At 44.1% G+C, this 21,257-nt stretch overlaps 1 protein-coding gene across 3 annotated transcripts in view; it reads left to right on the top strand.

The window, feature by feature from the left end:
• The window catches only part of Pgant9 (polypeptide N-acetylgalactosaminyltransferase 9), a 316,894-nt gene that overhangs the window by 14,558 nt on the left and 281,079 nt on the right, over positions 1-21,257 (top strand). For 2 of the 3 annotated variants that reach the window (XM_071591078.1, XM_071591080.1), the window contains exon 1: positions 8,005-8,363. The exons of the other annotated variant lie outside the window; for it this stretch is intronic. The gene's annotated coding sequence lies outside the window, so the exon portion shown is untranslated. Of the gene's footprint in view, positions 1-8,004; positions 8,364-21,257 lie in introns of those variants that run through there. 3 annotated transcript variants of the gene reach the window in all.

The raw sequence follows: 21,257 nt of genomic DNA, 5'->3' as shown, positions 1-21,257 counted from the left end.
CACGTGCCTCTCTCCTTTTTAAGAACGTTTTTACATGAAATTGAGGTCAATGATATGATGGCTTTGATTCCCAATTAGTTTTGCCTTATCATTTGTTGCTCAAGTGATAGAGCACACATTGAGTGGAGTAATAAACAAGTCGCTTCAGGATATGTTATGAGTGTTCCTTGTTTTTGTTCCATTATTTGGCTGAGCAGGCTGAGACTGGAGTCAGATTCAAAGAGAACCTAAGACGAACTTGGGAATGAATTCCTCCGAGATTGGACGATAGCATAAGTGACCTTTATGATGAATCAGAAAAATAAGAATGAATGCCATCAACTTTCCGTGGCTATAAATTGTTCTAAACTCTCTTGGGTGCACTCAAACTGCTCGTTTGGGGAAAAAATACGGAGAAATAGCCGAATCCCCTGGATGCGTAGTGATATCGTGAACACTGAATATAATGTATCACAAATGTATTATATTCGGCGTCATTTGTGTGAGTTTCAAATCGTACGTAAAGATATTTTAATTTTTCTAAGTCATCCAATATGAATGCGCCAATCACCCTCACCAAAATAGTCCAGTGTCATTCTGATTGCGTTATAGCGCCTATGATGCTAGCCGCTTGAGCCTATCCGGTATACATCTGGCCCCCTCAACCCCCGCACGGTTGACGCCCCCTTTTTAATTTTAGGTCCCTGCAAGCCACCGCCAGGGTGTGTGGCAGGTGGTGAATACGCACCAGAGTAATTTTGACCCAAAATACATTTCCCTATCGGCGCGATCGGAAAATATTATTCCGATCCCTTATCGTTCCAGGAAAAAATGTCATCCATTCTACTCTTGATCTCCCTAATTTTATTGGCATGATCTCTCCTACTACGATGGGGGAAATAATACATTTTCATCATCACTGAAGGCCGAGACATCCTTCCAATTTGTGAGAGATACTTAATCTGTTATTTCACCTTCGCTCTATGAATGATTCACAGCCTAGATGGTCCAATTTTGTCTTCTTTTTCGTCCAGCATCGCCCCCAGAGAGAGGAAATGATCGCGCAGGCGTACAAATCGCAATGCGATTCGAAGCACTTGGATTTATTTCCATGTTCTGTCCCAAACAACTTTTTTAAACGTATGCAGAGTAATAATGAGAGAGCGTTTAAGGCATTTCATCCATTATTTTCGCCTGATCGTGAATAATATATGAGTTTAATATTCGATTCATAGCCAGATTGCGGAAATTAAAAAGTTTAGAGATGAAAAAGTTCTCTGCTAGAGGCAACAACGAAACAAAACGAAAATGAATTACTTACTTCCTTTCATGCGCCAATTCAAGGTCGCTGGTGCTTGCGACGTGAATCCCTGGCCGTCTAGCGCAGCGAGGCTGAAAAACTCGGGACGGTCATACACCGAGTGAAATGCACTAAAGCGTGGAAGGAGATATTTAGAGACCGAAATATAGCTGAAGATCATGCATGAGACGACTACACACACACACACACACACACACACACACACACACACACACACACATATATATATATATATATATATATATATATATATATATATATATATATATATAAAGAAGAGTTCTGTCCCTCTCTTCCTTGATAAAGGTGGTCACGACCAACGAAAATTCGAAAAATAGTGAGTCTCTTTTTTGTGTGTTTCTGTGTTTTAGTCTGTGTCCACTAGTGCTAAGTGTTATACATTATATATATATATATATATATATATATATATATATATATATATATATATATATATATATATGATCGCGTAGGGGGTAGAGCGTTTGACTACTAACCGGAGGGTCCCGGGTTCGATTCCCGGGTAAGGCACTTTGGGCACCTGCATCTCCACCCAAGATATGTGATTTTTCAGATACCACGTCTTCCTGGGAAACCATAACCTAGGAACTGGCCCCCCTACCCTGATGTGTGAATTTCACACGCCGTCGGGCTTAGTACTGGGTGAACTCTGCTATCACCTACCAAATCGACCTTCGGGTTGATTAATGTGTTTATGGTTTTATATATATAACCTTAAACACAGTAATCAGCCGGAACGTCGGTTTAGTACGTGATGGAAGAGTTCACACTGTACTAAGCCCGACGGCGTGTGAAATTCACAATCAGGGTACGGGGGCCTATATATATATATAAATATATATAAATATATATAAATATATATAAATATAAATATATATATATGTATATATGTATATATATATATATATATATATATATATATATATATATATATATATATATATATATATATATGGCTATTATTCAGGTATACATGCCACCGAGCAACCATACGGAGCAAGATGTCGAGTCGACAGGATATACGATATCAATCAGAGGATGTAATCACGTGTGTTGCTGCAGGAAAATATTTGATAGTGATGGGGGATTGGAATGCGACGTTAGGCGAAGGAAGAGATTGTGTTGAGGTAGGGGACTACGGTTTAGACAGGAATTACCGCGGGGAGAAAGCAATTGAGTTCTGCAGGAGGCAGGGGTTAGTCATCACCAACACTTGGCTTAGACACCACAAAAGACGCAGGTACACACGGAAATTGCCAGGTGACTCAGAGAGGAATCAGCTAGATTATATTCTGTTTAGACAGAGGTTTAGAAACAGTGTGATAAATTCGCAGAGCTTCCCAGGAGTGGATGCGGGCTCTGACCACAATTTAGTTGTTATGAAATGTAGCGTCCGTTTAAAAAAAAGGCAGGGGCAGCGGGTTAGAAAATGGAACGGAGAAGCATTAAATGGATTGCCAATGGATTAATACAGCCCATGCGGACTGCCCGTTCCTCACTCGCACCTGAGCAGTCTGAGACAGGTTGTGGTTTAGGCTCCTGTCCCTCCAATCTATTTCTTCAATGTACTCGTTAGGTTTCCCTAATCCACTCTATCAAACGACTGTTCGAAATCTACGAAACAGGCAACTTTGTCCTGATTGTATTCTATATTCCTCTCGATTTGAAATCTCATTACTGCATTGGCATCACGCGTACTTTCCCCTTCCTAAACCCAAACTAATCATCCCCTAAGTAATCATTTGCCCTACTCTCTATCCTTTTGTTCACGATCCTTAGAACAACTTTAGCTGCGTGGGATATCAAACTTATTGACCTGTAGTTCTCACATGAGGTAGCCTTTACCTTTTTCGGAATGGGAACTAAAACTGATCTCGCAAAGTCTTCCGGCCAGATTCCTTCTTCATAAATACTACGAAGCAGCCCATATAACATCTTCCTCCCACATATTACTAAACATTTTAGTAGTTCCGCAGGAGTTTATCCATCCCCACGGCCTTATTTAGCTTCACCTCCCTTAATGCCCTTTGTATCTCATCGTCGAGTATGCCTGGACCTAAGCTATCTTCCTCTACGTCATATTCCTTTTCTATGTCTAATCTTGTTGGTCTATGTTCTTTAGTTTATAGTTCTTCTATATATTCCTTACATCTGTTTTGGGTCTTTCCTTCATCAACTATTATCTTACCCGCCTTATCTCTAACTCTTAGCATAGATCTTCCCTTCTTACTTCTTGATAAAGATCTAACTTTGCTGTAGAGGGCATCAATTTCACCCTACCTATGCAAACTTTCCATATTCTCACACTGAGTTTTCCACCATGCCTCTTTTGCTTAATTTTTTGCCCACCTCAGTTTATTGTTTAACTCTTTGTACTTCTGTTTTCCCAGCTCTTTGTTTACATTCTTCCATTTTTCCTCTCATCCATCTTTGTTATTATCTTATCCGTGATCAATGGTTTTCTAGTCCTTTTCGCATTGCCGGTCCAATAGTTTAATTTGCGGCTTTCGTTAACCCTTTCTAGATACTTTCCCATTTTTCTCCGATAGTAATTGTACTAGTACTCAGCTCTTTGCCGTCCTCCATGGTTTTCTCTATTGCTTGCTGATACTCCCTCCTTTTCAATCCATTTAATGCTTCTACCATCCATTTCCCAACCCGCCACCCCTTCCTTATGTTTTTGAACAACGATACACTTCATCATAACTAAATGAGGTTAGAGTTAGCATCAGCTCCCAGGAAGCTGTGGGAAATAATCACACTGTTCCTTAACCTGTGCCTAACAAGAATATAATTATATTACTTATCTGAGTCACCTCGGATTTTCCATGTATACCTACTCCTTTTATGATGTTTTGGTGATGACTAACCCCTGACTCCAGTGGAACCCAATTCATCTTTCCCCGCGGTCATTCCTCGTGCCTAAACCGTACTCCCTCCCCTTTTCACCATCTCCTTCACCTACCGTTGCTATCCAATCCCCCATCCCTATCAAATGTTTCCCTGCAGGAATACACGCGATTATGTCCTCTAACTGATCGTATGTCCTATCAACCTACTTCTCCTCATGGTTGTTCGGTCGCATGTATACCTGAAAAATACCAAGTTCGTCAGTTCTACTTTTACCTCTATTAGTAACATTCTATCCGTTGCTTGTTCTATTTAGACTATGCTTCTTTCTACTTCTTTATTCAATATTATGGTAAACCCTCGTTGGCTCTCTTCCCCTCCGCTGTATTATTCTATAATTATCTCTGTAGTAATACCCGCTATCCTTCCAAATTACCTTGCATAGACCTAAAATATTTATTTTTCCTCTTTCAATCTTTCACTTCATATTCTCTAATTTACTAACCTTATAATTGTCCTAACATTCCAAGTTCCTATTCTAGCTAATTTTGTCTCCTTCTCCGTCTTCTGTCCTCCTACTTTCGGTTTTCCCCTGCAAGGGTTTCGTGAGGTGACGACCACGGAAGCCCTCTTCCGCTGCCGGGCACAACACACGATCGATTGGGCCGAGTCCCTTAGCTGCCAGGACTCATATTCTCTATAGTGTCCATAAATATATTCATTACAAAGAAGCTCTCACGTTTTCAGTGGAATCGTTCGAGTTTCCTTTCTTTTTGGCGTATATCGGTTTTTTTTCGTTCCCTAGTGGTACACACACACTCCTCTCTCTTTGAGGAAACGTGGAGCAGAGACAACAACTTTTTTACATGAGACTTTTAAAAGATACACATAAAGGGCAATTACAAATAATGTTTTGACGGTCCTGGGATTGCCCTGCGTCAAATGATGAATTACCCAGAGAAAGATCGTTTTCCGCTGTAAGATTTGATGATGATGAAAATCGATTATTGATTTTATAAGAAATTTCAGCTCTCTGACGATGTCCCCTATGCTCACCGAAATGTGGCACAAATAGACACCAGGAGAATAAGCATATTATCGGGCGACGTCGATCGCTATATTTCCGTTTTGATATGAAGAATGCATCGCTCGTCTTTCCCCATAGATCGCATGAGGCCCTCGTCAGGCATTCCTATGGTCTATTCACAATCGCTCGGCATTGACAAGTACGTACTCTGCGAGATTCCAAGTTAGCTAATCGTTGGAATGAGTCAACGACGAACGTTTCAATATTATTTAGTTAATTACATATCTATTTTCAACTTATATATTTTAACATACGAAGTGTGTTCAAAACGTAAGGTGACTTTTCAAATTTCGCGGGCAACATACATTCGATTTTTTTATTTTGCTACATTTTTACACAATTCTCATATATTTATGTACAGTTCCAACAATATAGCGTATTTAGTTTGTTTTTGACAGATAAAAATGTTGGACGCGTTTAGGTGTGCTCGGTGATTTTCTGCTATGAAAAAAATGGATCGATGAATTTGTATCAAATTTTGTGCAAAAATATAGAATTAAGTGCTCCAAAACACTTGACGTGTTGACAGTGGAATACGGTCAGTCTGCTCTGAGTAAAAAAAAAGTTTATAAGTTGTACAAGCTCTTCCAAGATGGCCGAGAAGGTGCCAATGACGAACCTCGCTCTGGACGCCCCAGCTCGTCAACAACTGATGGAAACGTTGAAGCGGTGAAGAAATTAGCATTGGCCAATCGTCGAATCACCATTGGAGAAGTTGTCGAGGGTGTTGGCATATCGGTTGGCTCGTGCCATGCAATTTTTCGGATGTTTTAGGTATGAGACGTATGTCATCGGAGCTCGTTCTGAAACTGCTTCATTTTGACCAGAAGAACCATCGAATGAGCGTCACTCAGGAGCTTTTGAATGACGTCATTGATTGTCCTGATTTGCTCAAAAGGATCATAACTGGCGAAGAATCATTATTGTATAGCTATGACGCCGCAATTAAAGCCCAACCGTCCCAATGGAAGGACCCAGGAGAACCAAGACCGAAAAAAGCATGCCACGTTCGATCAAATGCCAAAGTTTGTTCACTTTTTTCTTCGATTATCGTGGTGTAGGGCATCACTGGTTCTTACCGCAAGGTCGTGTGGTCACTAAGGAGAATTACCTTGATGATATGCGCCGTTTGCGAGAATTAATGAGAAAAAACTTCCGGAATTGTAAAAAAACAATTCATGGCTTATGCAGTACGATAAAGCACCTGCTCACTCATCGTTGCTCGCGAGAGATTTTTTGCCCAAAAACAACACAGCAATCAAGCCTCAGCCACCATATTCACCGGATTTGGCCCCCTGCAACTTCTTCCTGCTCCCAAAACTGAAGAGGCCTATGAAAGGATGGAGATTTGAAACGATTGAGGAGATAAAGACTGCATTGCTGGAAGAGCTCAAGGCTATACCAAAGAGTGCTCATCAGAATTGCTTCGAGTCTTGTAAAAAGCGTTGGAACAAGTGTGTTGTTATATCTGTGGGGGATTACTTTGAAGGGGACAACTCGAGTATTGAATAACAAGGTAATATGTTTTCATGAAAACATGAAGTCACCTTACCTTTTGCACACACCTCGTATGCCTCAGAGAAGTAAGTGTCCGAACACACTTTTGAAACAATGATACACGCTGCGGATTGATTATATTGATGGAGCCTAAAAATCTTCGAAAAAGGCAACAATTTCAGAGGGGAAAAAAATGATTCGCCCGGAGAGGGATTCGGATGTCCGGCCGAGTGCTTTGGCCAGTTCAGCCACCAGCGTCCTCTGATGTTGTTCGATGCGAGATGTTTCAGTTCCCCTCTCTGGATTAACTGGTTAAAGCACTCGACCGGGCATCGAGGGGTCCGGGATCGAATCCCGGTCGAGGCGAATGATTTTTACACTCTGAAATAGTTAAATTGTTATGCATGTTTAGCGGATGACTTCGTTGGAAGTTACTGTCTCCATCATTTCTTTGAATTTAGCCACTTATCCATTTTGGAGTCCAATGTATCTGCATATATTTTACAGTTTAGATTGCTATTCAAATATGTGAAAGTACTAGTATGGGGATTTGAAACGACGCAAGCTCCCGGAATTATGGGGATTTCCTTAGAGGCGTGACGTCGACGTAACCGTGAAGCTCGAACCGTAAGGAAACAGGTGCCGAGCCGTGAGGAAGCGCGCGCACTTCTGTGCTCCGTTCGCTCGGATTGCCCGTGGAGAGTAGATTTGGCAACACGCGGCGAGCGGAGGGGAGGTGGAACGCCCACTTGCAGCCGCAGCGCGTATCTTCTGCCGAGCGAGAGATGAGGAAAAATCAAACCGACGGATCGCGCTAGCTATAACGAATGCGTGTTAACAACCATGGGAAAGAAACGGGCGTCAACTCGTGCCTACGGATAATGTCACCGTCCGCGAACAGGCTTGCTGTTAAAGGTTTGCACTCGCAGCAAGAAAGAAAAGAACAAGCGGAAGAAAATGGTGCTCACTATCGCGGCTACTTTCGCTAGTTTGGGCCGCGTCCTGGAATGAATGGCTGATGACCCCCGATGGCGCCTGGCCGGCCCTCTCGACTACCTGGCCTCTCCCCGCTGCCTCCTCCGCCCTCGACCGCAAGAAGAAAGCGTCGTCCATCCTCTCCCTCCCTCCCTCCCTCCGTGGCTCTTCTCGTTTCTCGGGAGGGGGGAAGGGAGGGGAGGGGGCGAGAGCGGTTCATGCGAGCGAGCGCCCCCAGCTAGTTGTCGCTCGACCGCCGGAGCGTAAGCAGCGGCCGTTTTGGATCGAAGTGGCTAAGGACGTGGGGCACCGGAATCGGCGCACGCGCTCGGCCCGCATCGTCCCGCGCGTGTGAGTGAGTGTGTGCGTGATTGTTTGTGCGTGTTTCCCCAGAGTGATTCCCGCCCCTCGTAAGTCACGGGGGCCGCTTCCACCCCCGGGGTTCCCTTCCACCCTCGGGATTATCATTTCTTCGTGCCGTTCTCGGGAATTCCTCGCCCAAGGTCGGCGCTCCCTAATCGCCCCGCGTCGCCCTGAATGCTCCTCCGGCGGCCGTCGACGGGAGTCGCCGCCATCTCCGGGAGGAGGAGGGCCCCTTCGCCGGGACCCGCGGCCCTCGTCGTCCGACCCAAGGTGAGGAATACAAGCACCCGGCGTCCTCGCGTCGCTGCCATTTGCTCGTGATCTCCTCCGAATCGACGTTTCGAAATACCGTGACTGGGTGCACGCCTCGTTCCTATTGGCACACGTGTCTCCTTTTTAGTAATTCGAGGAAACGATAAGGCGTGACGTACTCGTTCCCCGTGTTTGACTCCCCCGGTTTGCCCTCGCACGTGCGCCCGCGGCATGGAGGGAGGGAGTGCGGCGCCGTGCGATACCGCCCGCCTCAGACGGGGGCTCCTTCCCCGCGACGCCCCTATCTCCGAGGGCCGGCGATTGACCTCTTCCCCCTCCTTTTCGGACCAGTCTCGCTGCCTGTGGGGCATTCCGGGAGCCGTTGGAGGAAGAAGACGCGCCGCCGTCCGTCTCTCTCCCTCGGGACGGCCGAGAGAGCGAAGGAAGAGGGAGCGGTGTGTCCCGGGGGGTGGTTGGCTGTTTCAACGCGCCCCGGCAGGTATCTCTGCCCCTTCGGGTGTTGGCGCCTGAAGAATGCGCTCTCTCACATTCCGCCCCCGGGCGTCGGAGTCGTCCGACTATGGTGTATGTGGCAACACACACTTTCAACCATGTTTCACGCTCAGCGAATCCGAAAGTTTTATAGTATGTTCACACACACTTGTCCATCTTGATAATCTCTCACGGACAACGGCACCGTGGGATCTTATGATCGGTTTTAAACAGAGGAAATGACATTCAGGGTAATCGTTGAAAGTGAAATGTTGTAACGGCGAATTGTGTATGAAGGAAACCCGGTTAAGATGGGGGGAGATCTGCTCACGGCGGGTGCGGGTCTTGAGAGGAAGGACGTTCGTGTGAGGGCCGCGCGAGAGGAAGACGGACTTCTTGGAAGGAGCCAAGAGACCGTTATCTCGAATGAGGCGGGAAGTAGGCAGAAAAAACAAATAAGAAAACTTGTTTTAAAAAATATTTGCATATAGTCTGATGAAATTTGATGTAAATACAAAGTATGCAATTCCAAATCATAACAGTTGGAAACGGTTCAACGATTGTAATGGAGCGTGAAATTTTTTCTTTTATGTAAACACGAAATATGTGTAGCGGTGAGGATGTCGAATTGATGTCCGTCATTGCGTGGTTTAAGTGTGAACGGAAGTGAGGCCGAAAAACAGAAATATGTTAGATATTCCGGTGAGACGAAATTATCAAAAAAAATGAACCGTGCTTTCGCTCAAAAGTATTTTAGTTTAAAAATGTATCTTTTTTCAAAGAATTAACGCGAAATGTATAACTTGGGGGTGACTCCAATCGATTGCGATTTTCCCTTCAAGACGTGGTAATTTTCTAGCGATCACCTTCGGTGCATGGAATTAATACTGTACCCTTGATGAACGGACCACTCTTCGACGCGTTTGATCAAGAGAGGTCTAGATTTCATCTTGTGTTGGGGCTCAGGTTTTTAAGATTGGCGTCCATTGTGTGGTGAAAGTTATTCTTTCGTTGTAAGCTACTATTTTCCTCTTGATATTTTCATCCCCTTTCGTTTGTTATGCCATTTAAACATTTAATTTATGGCGTCATCGTAGGCACTTAACTTAATTGTAAATAAGCACTTAGTACCAACTAGAAATTGACTTTCCTCTGGCTGAAACGTCTCGGTTCAAATCACATAGAAAATGATTCACTAAGACACAGACAAGTGTGACAGCAGCATCCCTGGCTTGCATGTTTTCAGGAGTGCAACTAAGACACAGTTTTACGCCCCGATTGGGTCCGGCAACTGCTCGATCAGCATGTTGGCACTTCGTCAGTCGAGAATACTCCAAAGTAACGGTTCCTTGTCTTCAGCCAGGCGGGAGGCGTCACTGACGTACACTCTTTCTCAGGGAATGCACAACACGAGTCCTGTGCGCAGTTTCTGCTCTGCAGCGATGGAGGAAGTGCAACTTTCGCTAAGATTAGCATAGCCACCATTGTTTTACCGTAATTCGGTGGTTTATGTTTGGAGTATGTGGCTTTCCGGGTGGCACCAGGCGATTAAATGCACGGCGCCGTCCATTCTCCATGCAGACTACTAAGTGCGGGCAGTCGAGATAATATTTTCGGCACTAAATCAAAGCAGTTTTGCTTCTTCTTCTCTCATTTTTACTGCTCGTCTACTTCTGCATGACATATGTACTGAAGGTCACCGCCCGGGTGTGTTTGTGTGGGATAGGGGGTGATTACAAACCGGCGCGGAACAACAAAATTAAACGTTACGGGGATGTTTGCCAATAATGTAAACGCTAAAGTATTTGGGAATCTAAATAATATAAAAAGTTTATAATTAATGTCCTTCGGCATCCAAGCTGAAAATATATCTGTCTGCGCATACAAGACGAACGTGAAGAATAAAATTTATTATTCACATATTCAGCATTCGTGCGAAAACAGCACTTTTTGTCTTTTAAACGTGACTGTTAATCAATGAGAATAAGGGACACAATTATAAATACCCAACCGATAGGTGGGGATGAACCTACCGTGGCGAAAATCGAACTCACAATCTTTGGGTCGTAAGACGAGGCCTTCATCTCACCGCCACTGAGACCGGAATGTCGTATGTGGCTCCTACGTTTCCTATTGTTGTATTGTGCGTGGTTTTTCGCCCCTTGCACGATTCCCGATGAATTGACACCCTCGTCGTAGATCGACCGTTATTCTCTCTTAGTGTCTCCCATTCCAATTCCTTTTCAGATGTTCCCCAGGGAAGTGTCATCGGACCTCTTTTATTCTTACTTTACGTCATCCGTCGTCACTAGTAAGATACGTTTATTTGCCGACGATGCACTGGTTTACCGTGATATCCGTAATCCTAGGGGAACAGCAGCAATTAGAATTAAACTTAAAAAATGCTTAGTCATAAATTTTTGGAAAAAGAGCGATTCCCACCCGAACGCCTATTACATTGGGTACTCTGAAATGGAATGCGTAGACTCAATTAAATACCTAGGCGTTACCCTCACACTCAAGATATTCTCCGGGGTGAAACACATACGGGTAATATGTGGATATGCTAACAAAAAATGAGGATTTATTAGAAGTGTACTGATTAATGTGATGACATTGTCAAAGAAAAATGTTATCTGCCGTTGATTAGGCCTCATTTAGAATATGCTGCAAGTACAAATATGGGATCCTCACGAAGTTGGATTAATTGCCGATTTGAATCGCGTGCAGCGTGGATAGGAGCTAGATTTGTAAAACGTTGTTATGATAAACTGATAAAGCGTATCCAAAATATTAGACCATCTAGGCCGGGAATCACTTTATGAAGCGAAGGTTAAATTACAGACTAAATCTCTTGTATAAATTGGAAAGACGTCTCTTTAGCAATGATGTTGAAAATGTAATATTACCCCATCGTGCTAGGGTAGGAGATGTCAAGGCTATAAGATTAGAGAGATTAAGTGTAGAAAAGATAGATTGAAGCTGCCATTTTTTCCACGAACTATAGGGGATCATAATAACATTGTTCGACCGCAGTAGGGTCATGTTCGGGTAAAAATTAGTATGATGTATATTTACCCACTGTCACACACCCTGGCGGTGACTTGCAGGGTACGTAAATAAATAAATGTAATTTGGCGTCAAAATTATTCCTTCTGATCGAATTCTATAAGTAGCGTCATCTCCTTTTGACGTGTTTTAAGTCCTGCATGCTATCTCCTTGTTTGCTAGCGGGTGACTTCTCTTTCCGTCTGTTCACCAATCCCAAGTCCTCATTCCCGTGGAACCCTGGGCGAGCACCTTCGGCGTGGTGCTTCCGCGGTTCACTCTAGGGCCTTCGCTCGGCGAATTCCCAAGCGGGCCACGCGACGAGAGGTGCTTGCGCTGGGTCGTTTCGACCGAGGGCCGGCGTACGCCCATCCCGCGGTCGTCGTCATTCGCTCTGCCCTTCTCCGCGGTACGCGCGCGCGCCACTCCGCGGGTGATCTATCCGCCGGTGAAAGCATCTCACCCCGTCGTCGACCTCAGATGAGGTCATCAACTTTCTTCTCCACTTTTCCCGCGGCGGAATGTCCTGGAAGAGCATCGCCTTTTCCCGCTCTCGGGTTTCGGCGATCATCGCGTTCCTGTGAATGGATTACACCGGATTCACATGTTGCGGAAGTTTGCGATCAATTAAATCTATGGAAATTCCCACGCCCAAGGATAGATTGGAGTAGCGAAGGATTTTCCTAATGCCGGGAGTCAACTCGACGCCCGGCCCTTAGGGGGGGGGGGGATAATAATCCCTAAGGGACATCGCAACCCTTATTTATCATCTGTCAAGTCACCGCGGTGGCGTAGGGAAAGTGTTCCTCCAAGACGAGGTAATATCGATTAATGCGCATTTCAGCGAATTTGTTATTTTAATGCCACCTTCATCTACGCGCTAACCTTGCAGCCGCCACTAGGGTTTTGTGGCCCGTGGCGAATCCTCGAGCCAGTCCCTTTGATCATTAATATTTAAGAACTTTTTGACGGATTAGATAGCATGGGTTTACGCCTTCGGTAACGAGTTTTTGAGCTTCAAGGAGGACCCCGGCTGTTATTCTGTTCATTCGTGACGGAAAATGCATTCTTGCAGTAGGGAGAACATTGCTTCCGGTACCCATCTATAGGGGACCGCGTGCCTGCAAACTGCACCACAGCCTGTCCCAACGAATCACCCCGGAGTCAGAACTATTTTGTTTCCCGACTCCTCCTCGTGGAGAAAAGTAATGATAACGCAGAACTTTTGCGTCTCTTGGATTCAGCCTCTCCGATCGCGAATCATCCGTGCCACCGAGATTGCCATTGTTAGTTATTGGGGGAGTTGATTCACCTTCCCCTTGCGGTTGCGTCTACCCTGCCGGCCAGTAATCCTTCAGGGTAAGTAACATCAGTGCAACTGGTACATGCTGCGGGTCGCATTATTATCTCATCAGTAAAGTCATCCATAACCAAGTAATCAGTACCACCTCTATTTCACTCCTTTCGTTACGTTCAATCGCCGCGAATTCAATGGCTCCCAATTATAGGCTTTACTCCCGAATATATTAACGCATTAAAAACACTATAAAAACTTGAACAAAGAAAAAGGTTTTATATTTTCGCGTTTCAACGGATATATGGTCTTCGTCGTTCGAAGAACAATTTCAATCTTGGAGTGAAAGTGACTTTACCCAATGGAAAGTGGTGCGCTGTACAGCAAAGTTAAATCTTTATCGGGAAGTAAGAAAGGGAGATCTATGCTAACAGTTAGAGATAAGGCGGGTAAGATAATGGTTGACACAGAAAAGATCCAAGAGATATGGAAGGAATATATGGAACAACTGTATAGTAAAGAACTTAGACCAACAAAGTTAGACATAGAAAAGGAGCATGACGTAGAGGAAGATAGCTTAGGTCCAGGCATACTAGACAATGAGATAGAAAGGGCATTAAGGGAGATGAAGCTAAATAAGGTCGTGGGGGTGGATAACATTCGTGCGGAACTATTAAAATGCTTAGGAAAATGAGGGCGGAAGAGGCAATACGGGCTGACTCGCAGTATCTATGAGGAGGGAATCTGGCCGGAAGACTTTGTGAAATCAGTATTAGTTCCTATTCCGAAAAAGGTAAAGGCTACATCATGTGAGGACTACAGGACGATAAGTTTAATATCCCACGCAGCTAAAGTTTTTCTCAGTATCATAAACAAAAGGATAAAGAGTAGGGCAAATGTTTACTCAGGGGATGATCAGTTTGGGTTTAGGAAGGGGAGAGGTACACGTGATGCCATTGCAGTAATGAGATTACTAATCGAGAGGAATATAGAATGCAACCAGGAGTTATTTGCCTGTTTCGTAGATTTCGAAAAAGTATTTGATTGAGTGAATTAGGGAAACCTAACGAGTACATTGAAGAAATAGAAATAGGTTGGAGGGACAGGAGCCTAATCCACAACCTGTACATGTCTCAGACTGCTCAGGTGCGAGTGGAGAACGGGGAGACTGGATGGGCAGTGTTAGGAATATCTTTAAGGCAGGGCTGCCCATTATCACTGTCGCTGTTCAACTTGTATGTAGAGGAAATGATTAAAGAGGCATGGGAAGAACTGGAGGCAGGCGGGGGATTCGTAAAATCAGTTAGGTTTGCTGATGACCAAGCTTTACTTTGTCAGTCAGCCAAGGGGTAGCAAGAATTGCTAAGTGAATTGGAAATTCAGTGCGACAGGTATCGGATAAGAATCAACATTAATAAAACAAAGGTTATGCGATTTTCTAGAAAGAAAAAGGCCAAGCTTAACATTAAAATATGAGAGCAAAAACTAGAGCAGGTAGAACAGTTTACGTATCTCGGAAATGTTTTGGACAAACACGGTCAAAGTAGTAGGGACGTGAGGAGAAGAATTGCGCTAGGCAAAGAGGCTTTCACAAGGAGGAGGAAGTTGATGACGGCGACGTTGGGTAAGGATGTTAAGAAAAGACTCGTAAAAACTTTGATATGGAGCGTAGCATTGCACGGCGCGGAAACGTGGTCATTGAAGCAGGAGGATAGATGTAGACTGGAGGCTTTTGAAATGTGGGTGTGGAGAAGAATGGAAAAGGTGAAATGGAATGAGAAGAAAACAAATGAGGAAGTACTTGGTATGGTGGGCGAAGAGAGGGGTTTGTTGGGAGAAATCCTATGGAGGCAGGAAAAGTGGCTGAAGGGGGTGTTGACCGGCAGCGGGATGTTGAAGACTGTAAAAGGGAGGAGAATGTTAAGCAAACGAGGAAAGGGAAGGAACAGGGTGGGGATGTTGGACGGGATGAAGGCAGGAAGAAAGTACTCAGAGATGAAGAGGGACCTGATATAGAGTAGGATGCTCGATTTAGTCTTTTGTTAGGAGTCACAAAATATTTATTATTTGGTAATAATAATAATATTATATATGTATATTCGGTTGTATATTATATGTATGTATATATATTTTGTATGTATATATATATATATATATATATATACATATATATATATATATATGTATATAAACCATAAACACAATAATCAACCCAAAGATCGGTTTGATTGGTGATTGTAGAGTTCACCCAGTATTAAGCTCTTTACCACGTGCGAAATCACACATGGCTGTTTTACACTTGATCTCTTAATTTAATTAACTTGATCTCTCCTACCGTGGTACGATGGTGGTAATAACACATTTTCAACATTACTGCTAAAGAGACATCCTTCCAATGCATGCAAGAGGCTCATTTTGCAATTCAACCTTCCCTCCGGGAGTGATTCCCAGCCTAGCTGCTCTAATGCTTCATTTTAATTATAATCTAGACCCTTATGCGCCGACCATAAAAATCGACGGGCTTCCCTGAAGGGGACCAACGGAAATTTATACTTCTCCTTATATTTGTCACCCTCCCATACCGGTAGTCTAATTATCCCAATTTCCCTGCATGAGACTTCGCCATAGGTACAGGCAAGGAAATTCTACATCCAGATAATAGTGCACCTCCGTAGAGCACTCCCTCTCATTGAGTCCTCTTAGACCGAATCGGGGAGACGACAATATCACAAAATTTCGGTCATCAACCCGAATGTCGGCTCCACAGGTTAGGGTTGGGCTCGCCCAATGGAACAAGCCTTATGCGGCGTTCGAAATTCAGCACCAGCATCATGGCAATAAGTCGGGCCAGTCACTTTCCCTGCGCCACCCTGTGGTTTCCCAGGAGAGAGAGCTGGTACCCAAAAAATCACATTGCCCGGATGAAGCTGAAGATGCCCAGAGAGGCGCGTCCCGGAACCGAACCAGGGGCCCTTCGGTCATTGGCCCAACAACCCCTAACCCCTGGACTACCACGTGCCTTGAAATGACAATAATGCTATAACAACTGTCTTGGTTCCCACGCGAACATGAACCATAATTAAGATAGAACTATTGAAAGAATATCTAGTAACACCATGGTGAGACGACTCTAGTCCATTGTAATACCTAATAGCTGGACTCCTAGTTTGGACCACGCGCACAACTACGAAAGATATCAATGAGAAATAACCTCTCCCGATGCAAGAACGTGTTCCTCTTGGGGTTTTCCTGTCTTCATCTTGGCTTCGCCGACTCTTCATTCCCGCTTACAATCTCCGCCCCACCTGTGAATCTGAGGAACTGCTCTTTCTAGCGGTGACTTGCTCGCGAATTGTGATGATCTTCTTTTCTGCGTTCGAAGTTATTATCAGCTTATTCTTGTGCCATCGGAATGCAGGAAATCATCGATTGTATGCACACGACGCGACAAAGATTGCGAATCTCCTCCGTGAGCTACTTATCGGCCAGTTGGGAGACAACACCTATTCACACAAGCACACATTTACACACGCACACGCATGTACATTCAAACACGTCATCAATGTATATATATATATGTACATTATATACACATTATATATATATATATATATATATAAACAAAGTCATCAACCCGAAGGTCGGTTTAGTAGGTGATGGTAGAGTTCGCCCAGTACTAAGCCCTATACGGCGAAATATATATATATATATATATATATATATATATATATATATATATATATATATACATACACACACACACACACATTCAAACACAAATCCAGCCAAACGGCGAACAAATACTCATTTAAATGGAAATAAGGAAAAGGGATAGGAACACACAAAGGACGAACATAGTAGAGGTGGGGATGGCGGAATACGGCAAATCACGAGTGTAAAAATATTTCCTAGACCGGGATTTTAACTCCGGATCTTTCCACTTGCCGGGCGGATGCTCTCAGCCACTAGAGCTATCCAGGAATCGTAATTTAAACTGAGATCTGCGATGCTTTATGCAACCAAGTGCCGCGATTCTTTGGCCAAGAGATGGCGTTAGGGAGCTTTTTCACCCACCAAAGGAGATAAAGACAACACACAAGAGGAAAAGATAGTAGTTTAAAATCATACAACATCATAAAGGATAAGAAAGTGCGTTTCGTGGCACGCATAGCCAGAAGAAGAGACGAGCCACATTGACCTAATACACATTCAGTGTTCAAGTCCCTGTCTAGGAAATATTTTTACACTCGTGATTTGCCTAATTCCGCCTTCCCTACCTCTACTGTGTTCGTCCATTATATGTGTTCCTATCCCTTTTCCTTATATCTATTTCTATGTCAATGAATATATATATATATATATATATATATATATATATATATATATATATATATATATATATATATATAATACTCGCAGTGGTGCCTCGGCGCCGAAATGTGTCGACATTGGGAGAATGCGTCAAGATTACCCGTTATCAGCTTGATGTCGCCAGACGCGAAGTTGCGTTTGAAATGCGTATGCCCATAGATGCCGAATGTCGCACCTCGCACGCTACAGAGGAAGGCCATTTTGACGGGACAAGTGCATGAATGAATCACGCCCATCGGAAGATGAGTTCAACGACAGCCCCCCCCCCCACATCACCAGGGAGGCTGCGCGGGGAGGTCAGCGAACCGCGGCCCGCTCTTTGCTCCGAGAGCCGCCCTGGGTGACCTTGCTGCCTCGTCGGGTGCATCAAGACTCACCTCTCCGGCCATCGCAATGCTCCTCTTCAGCCCGATCTGTTCCGCAAAAAGTTGCCACGCAGGAATCACCTCGCAAATAACATCCAATCCGGAGAGACGGTATCCAACCGGTTTTTGCAGTCATTGGACTTTGTGTCCCTCTTGGAATACGCCTTTTCCGTCTGTGTAATAATAGTATCATACCGATTGTGTCGGGAGGGCGTGCTCATAGATTAGAAAATCTTCCTTAATACATAAGTTCATCAGCAGAAAACATTCGAAAGCCTAATTAATAAATCGAAGCGTTTTGGAACCGTAACGAGAGGCATTGTGCGAAGACTAAGATTATGGACCACCGTGATTATGGACTGCAAGTGTATGGTGTGATCCTCGTGAAGTAGGCTTCATTTTGGAACTACATAGATCGAGTGCTATGTAGAGCGGATAGGTTTGTGAAAAGTTGTTATGAGCAACGTAGCAGTGCCACGACACTACTGGAAGAATAAGGATCGGACCCACTAGTTGACCGTAGGCTCCAACACATGTTAAATTTACTGCGTAAATTTGAGCCAGGTTACTTATCTGAGGTTGTTAAGTAGACATATTACAGGCCCCCACTTATTATGGTAGATCAGATCACGTTAGTAAAAACGGGGGGATAGATAATAGAACGTATGGATTTATATTATCGTTTTTCCTCGTAATATTACAGAACAAAATAGATAATACAGCAATCGCGTAGGAGATAATTAGATAGGACTTGTATGTATTCGTCGACATCCTGCATGTTAAGTTTCATTGAATCTACCCATCTTTTTAATAGTTCTGCGGCATTATTTGGATACACGTATCCTGTTAATGAATGTAATTGCATGTCAGTACTTTCTCTCGTGCGATTAAAATTTATCAGTTGCGTGATCAAACTAATATTTCTGTAGAGGTGGCATTTTTGGGATTGTGCATGCATGGCTGGCGACGCCAACACCCCCCGCCACACGCCCTTGCGGCGTATTGTGTAGGCAAGATTCCAAGTATCACGGGAAGGGAATTCAAAGTGAACTAAGGCCTTACTGTGGTAATATTCGAACAGCAACAAAGCTTGCAAAGTAGCATTGAATATGGTGCAGTGATATCTGTGGGCGTGGGGAGGAAGAAAGCAGTCTCCTATTCTGAAATGATTCCCATCCCTTGACCGAAGAAGTGGAAGGAGCGACTTGTTTTGTGGATGTGTGTGTGTGCCCACCGACACCACGCGAGCCGTGGCAGGGTCAACGCTCACCTCGAAGGACAAGGCGGCAATTCGCCTTAAAGGGCTCAAGGGCCGATGCCAATGGACGACTCCCATTGCCCAGTTCATAAAACATAACTCCGGAATTAATGTCGTAGACGCGATGCATGGATCGAGCAGTCGACAGCAAAGTCTTCGGGAAATCAAAATGAAGGCTTGAATTGAAGTTAGCCGCCGATTTTCGGAAGGAATTCAATCTCACAATGCATCACTTCTTCGGCGGAGACTTAATCGGCAGGTGGGAACGCTGAACTGGCATCCATTACCAAGGGAGCCGAATTGGGAATTCTATTGAAGACCAATGTATGAAAAAGCACAGGAATGGTTGCCCCACCTCCAAGATGTGAGCCAAGGGCGGAAGGACTAAAGATATCGCCATATCAGTAGTTATCGATTAATACCGTTGATTGCCGAGCCCAATAAATGTACCTGCATTTAAACCTTACCACTTGATAGTTACCCGAATGCTATTACGACGATAGAGCCGGATAATTACTCTGGCGTTGACTATCTTTCACTAACTAACTAAAATCTACTATTAATTTACGTGCACATCAAATTTTTCGTCCTATCCAAAAACAACCCGCCATCGCGATTTAAAAGAATGTCCAGGACGTTTCATAATTGCGTTGATCTTTCGAGGAAGATCCGGTGCTATTGGACACGAGTACAAGCGACCTCGGCATTTAATCGCTCTCCGGGCGCCTTCCTCGACGGCCCTCACGTCCCGCCAATTGACCAGCTGGGTCGGCTACCCCGACACCGATTTCCCAGATTAAAAATTCCAGATTTCGAAAAACGAAATGGCGAGAGCATCGCCCAGCGTCCCCCGATTTCTCCGCTAAACACACCGTGAGGCGGAACTTGGCGCAGTCGTGGCGCTGGAAATATTGTCGCATCATCATTGGAGGGCAAACAAAACTGAGGTTGTCAAAGGCTTCTAACATTAAGCAAGCATATGTATTCCGGGAGAATGAAACCAATGCTCTGAAAAAGTGATGACAAGCTTCCTTCGAAGTAGTTGGACATAGGAAGAAAAGTTATGCTAGGCAAAGAAGCCCTCAGCCAGAAGAGGGAGGATGATCACATTGAGTAAAGGCTTTTGGAATGGTCGGGTACAAAGAGTGGTAATAGATGGAGTTGTCTCAAATGCAGCCGAAGTTTTTCCAGTTTTTCCCCTGGGGAGTATTATCGGACATCTTGTATTCCTATTTTATCTTAAAAACATTCGCCACGTAGTCACTAGTAAGATATGTGTATTTGCTTACGACGGTTTACCGTGATATCCGTGGCTCTGAGGACACAGCAGCTCTATCAGATGACCTTAGTGCTATACAACGCTGATGCGACACTTGGCGATTAGAATTAAACTTAAAAAAGTGCGCAGTGATGATTTCTTGGAAAAAAAGCAATGCCCTCCCGAACGCCTCGGGAACACAGAAATGGAATGTGTAGACGCGATTAAATGCCCTCGCTCACGATCTCTCCTGGGTGAAAGATAAACTAGGGGGAATATGTGGACCAGCTAACAAAAAATTAGGATTTATTAGAAGAGTTCTTGGTAAATGTGGTGAAAAGATGGAAGAGAAATGTTATCTTTCGCTGGCTAGGTTTTATTTAGAATATGCTGCAGGTACCTACCTATAAATTGGGATCTTCACGAAGTCAGATTGATGAACGAATTGGATCGCGTGAAGTGTTGCTATGATAAACTTAGAAGCGTATCGAAAATATTAGAGGAGCTAGGCTGGGAATCACTTAATGGAGTGAAGGTTAAATTATGGATTAATTCTCTTGCATAAATTGGAAGGGCGTCTCTTAAGATATCATTTTTCCCTGAACGATAAGGGATCAAAAGAACACTATCCGACCGCGGTAGGGTCATGATCGGGTAAAAATTAGTCTGGTGTGTATATTCACCCTCTGCCACACTCCTTAGCGTTGCCTTGCAGGGTACATAAATAAATAAAGGACTTAGTCCTTGGGTTCTTAGGCTTTCCCCTCTGCAGTGAAGGGATACAGTTAACGCAACGTGTCTGGTGATCACATGAAGTAGGTCCGAG

Source organism: Hetaerina americana, unplaced genomic scaffold (genome assembly GCF_022747635.1).
Source record: "Hetaerina americana unplaced genomic scaffold, ioHetAmer1.1.p SCAF_41, whole genome shotgun sequence".
Classification (NCBI taxonomy): domain Eukaryota; kingdom Metazoa; phylum Arthropoda; class Insecta; order Odonata; family Calopterygidae; genus Hetaerina; species Hetaerina americana.
The sequence above is the reverse complement of the archived record's forward strand: the minus strand, read 5'-3'. Positions and strand labels throughout refer to the sequence as shown.